We start from the raw sequence: 3,775 nt of genomic DNA, 5'->3' as shown, positions 1-3,775 counted from the left end.
TTTCCCCGACAGAGACTTTGAGCAGTTGATGTCTCCTGCCAGGGACGACTTTCCAGGTTTTCCAACAGGGAGACGGATAGGAAGGAAGCACCTTCACAGGCGTCTGTGTGGTTATCCTCACGCGTTGGCTTCATCTGCATGAGAAAGATCACTGGAGGAGGGTTCACAGGAGATGCAGGAGATCAGTGAACGATCATTAGAGCACTGCGGCAAACCCCCCCCCCCCACACACACACACACACACACTCCTGCAGCAGCTTCTGGGAGCTCGGAACAGAAGACGGTCCTATTTAAAGGCGCTGTGATGTTGTTTGGCCACTAGTAGCGCTATAGAGCAATGTGTGGGAGCCATCTTTATTGTGCCGTGTTTCCAGCACATGGCACAGCTCTGCTGGACTCCACTCACTTTTGCCACCAGGTGGTTTTCTTCATTTCCTCAAGAATGTACATGAGTTGTATTTTCACAAATGCCTGGTGCAGCTTTAAGTCTACATCTAATGGAGCGAAGATAACCTTCCACTGCTGTAACGCTCAGTGAGGAACACGAGCAGCCTCGTTCTACTGCTTCGTTCACGTCAGCGGGACGATGTCAGCGGTCTGTGCGCTGAACGCTGTCATTTCATTGTTTTATCGCTTCTTCTTCTTTCCGCCTGTGTTTTGGTGCCGACTGAACATTTCACCGTAGCTGTTTGTGTTCTACAACAAGCTATGCACACGCAGTGATGGAGAGCAGGTCATGACAAACTGAAATCCCAGTCTTCCACAGGGCAAGCGACGGAGGAGGAAGGTGTTTGTGGTATAATCTACATTTTAAAACGTCTGCACAGGAAAATAAATAAAAATCTTGGCCAATAAGAACAATTCTACTCGCCAAGAAGAGCTTTCCCTTCTGTGCAGATCAAAGCTGAGCCACGCTCTCGGTGCTGTGAGGGAGAAGCAGAATACTTGTTCCTGATGTTTGGTCAGCAGCACGAAACATCCAGATCACCGTGTTAACATTTGTACTGAAGCGTAAGTGTCGATACTTTGCAAAAAGGTTTGATGTTGTGTTGTTTTTTTAGCAGACAGAAGAAGCACAAAGCTGCTTTTTGCTTTTAACAGTGTTCACAGCGGGGGGGTGGACAAACGGACACATCCTGGAGAACATCTCTCAGCGGTTCTGACTGTGTGTTTGTGGACTTTACAAATGGAGACTGACCTAAAGTCAGGAGAGAAGGACCATGAAAACGTTGGATTGAAAGACAAACAGTGACACCCTGAAACTCAATGTAGCAGCTGAAATGTCTGTTTGCAGTAGAGACTTCTGTGCTTGACAATTCTTATTGAATGTTTTTATTTTTGTAAAGGTTTCTGTTTGTGGCTTGACTTCTTGAAGCGCTTTCATGAAGCCGTTTGGCTTTGATTGATTGTACGCGTCTGGTTTTGAATGAGAAGCGTTTGTTTTAACAGGAGAACACCTCGTAGTGGGAGCAGGTGTCTGGTTTTTATGGTCTTTTTTGATTTGTTTCCAAAGTGCTGATTCCTCCATCCTGGTCCTGGACGTACTGTACTGTGAGACGTACTGCAGTCTGTTTGAAACACACAGATTCAATGCTCTGCTTTGAAGTTCATGATTTTAACATGAATCATTGTTCTTACCTGGTTTCTGGACACGAGGGTGCATATTGATTCAATCCAAAGGTTCCCTGTTGAACATGATAATAAAATTCGAAATGTTTTGCCAGACAAATAAAATGCTTTATGATTTGTATTTGTGCACTGAGATGCTGAATTGATAAAAGATAAATATATTTTTCCACCCGCATGTGTTGCTCAGCAGTGTGTGTGCAGTCAGAATCTCTTGGTCTGAGCTTTGACTGTCTTCGTGTTTGGAGGAGTTGCTCATGTGCATTGTGCAAAAAAAATCCTGTGTGTGTGTGTGTGGGAATCAAACCCTAAACCACTGGAACAGTATTCAGCCAGTGATCAAACGGAGCTCGTTGGACTGACTGAGGCTCTGACACACACACACACACACACACACACTTGTATTATTCTTAAAGAGCGCGTGTTCCCCGTGTGAGGCCGTGTGGTTTTGTATTCCTGTGGAGATGAGTAGGAGAAGATGTGACCCTCAGTAAATGTTGTTGTAACTCTCCTGCTGTTACAGCATCGGTGGTTCTGACAGCAGCTGTAGCAGCATGTGTTCTTTTAATAAATGATCTATGTTTTTAACCGTCTTCTTCCACTTTTCACATCTGCTTATGAGATCCATCGACTAATTGGATGGAATATGCATCGCATACTTTCTAATAGTATCTGAACTTGAGAAGTTTGATTTCGGAGCTTTATTCTTGTACTTTAACACATGTACCGCCTGACTGCAGCATTGTAACTGTATATCCTGTTGTCTGGTTTAATCTACATCAGTGCATCATATTCGATAAGATCACCAGATGTTTGTAGCATCGCTGTCCTGTGAGAAGCACGCATCTCTCAACAGAAAAAACAAAGTACAACATGTACCTCTGAGGTGTAGAAGAGCAAAAGTACAATATGAACCTCTGAGGTGTAGAAGAGTAAAAGTACAACATGAACCTCTGAGGTGTAGAAGAGTAAAAGTACAATATGTACCTCTGAGGTGTAGAAGAGTAAAAGTACAATATGAACCTCTGAGGTGTAGAAGAGTAAAAGTACAACATGAACCTCTGAGGTGTAGAAGAGTAAAAGTACAATATGTACCTCTGAGGTGTAGAAGAGTAAAAGTACAATATGTACCTCTGAGGTGTAGAAGAGTAAAAGTACAACATGAACCTCTGAGGTGTAGAAGAGTAAAAGTACAATATGTACCTCTGAGGTGTAGAAGAGTAAAAGTACAATATGAACCTCTGAGGTGTAGAAGAGTAAAAGTACAACATGAACCTCTGAGGTGTAGAAGAGTAAAAGTACAATATGTACCTCTGAGGTGTAGAAGAGCAAAAGTACAATATGAACCTCTGAGGTGTAGAAGAGTAAAAGTACAATATGTACCTCTGAGGTGTAGAAGAGCAAAAGTACAATATGTACCTCTGAGGTGTAGAAGAGCAAAAGTACAACATGAACCTCTGAGATGTAGAAGAGCAAAAGTACAACATGAACCTCTGAGGTGTAGAAGAGTAAAAGTACAATATGTACCTCTGAGGTGTAGAAGAGCAAAAGTACAATATGAACCTCTGAGATGTAGAAGAGTAAAAGTACAATATGAACCTCTGAGATGTAGAAGAGTAAAAGTACAATATGTACCTCTGAGATGTAGAAGAGTAAAAGTATAACATGAACCTCTGAGATGTAGAAGAGTAAAAGTACAACATGTACCTCTGAGATGTAGAAGAGTAAAAGTACAACATGAACCTCTGAGATGTAGAAGAGTAAAAGTACAACATGTACCTCTGAGATGTAGAAGAGTAAAAGTACAACATGAACCTCTGAGATGTAGAAGAGTAAAAGTACAACATGTACCTCTGAGGTGTAGAAGAGTAAAAGTACAATATGAACCTCTGAGGTGTAGAAGAGTAAAAGTACAACATGAACCTCTGAGGTGTAGAAGAGTAAAAGTACAACATGTACCTCTGAGATGTAGAAGAGTAAAAGTACAACATGAACCTCTGAGATGTAGAAGAGTAAAAGTACAACATGTACCTCTGAGATGTAGAAGAGTAAAAGTACAACATGAACCTCTGAGATGTAGAAGAGTAAAAGTACAACATGTACCTCTGAGGTGTAGAAGAGTAAAAGTACAATATGAACCTCTGAGGTG

General features: G+C 41.9%; 1 protein-coding gene across 3 annotated transcripts in view; it reads left to right on the top strand.

Moving 5' to 3' along the window:
• vash2 (vasohibin 2) overlaps positions 1–2,207 on the top strand; it is a 20,102-nt gene extending 17,895 nt beyond the window's left edge. For all 3 annotated transcript variants that reach the window (XM_079290441.1, XM_079290442.1, XM_079290443.1), the window contains exon 9: positions 1–2,207. This exon is cut by the window's left edge and continues 335 nt beyond it. The gene's annotated coding sequence lies outside the window, so the exon portion shown is untranslated.
• Positions 2,208–3,775: the final 1,568 nt, after the last annotated feature.

The sequence above is a fragment of the Melanostigma gelatinosum genome (assembly GCF_949748355.1).
Source record: "Melanostigma gelatinosum genome assembly, chromosome: 19".
Taxonomy (NCBI): Eukaryota; Metazoa; Chordata; class Actinopteri; order Perciformes; family Zoarcidae; genus Melanostigma; species Melanostigma gelatinosum.
The sequence above is the reverse complement of the archived record's forward strand: the minus strand, read 5'-3'. Positions and strand labels throughout refer to the sequence as shown.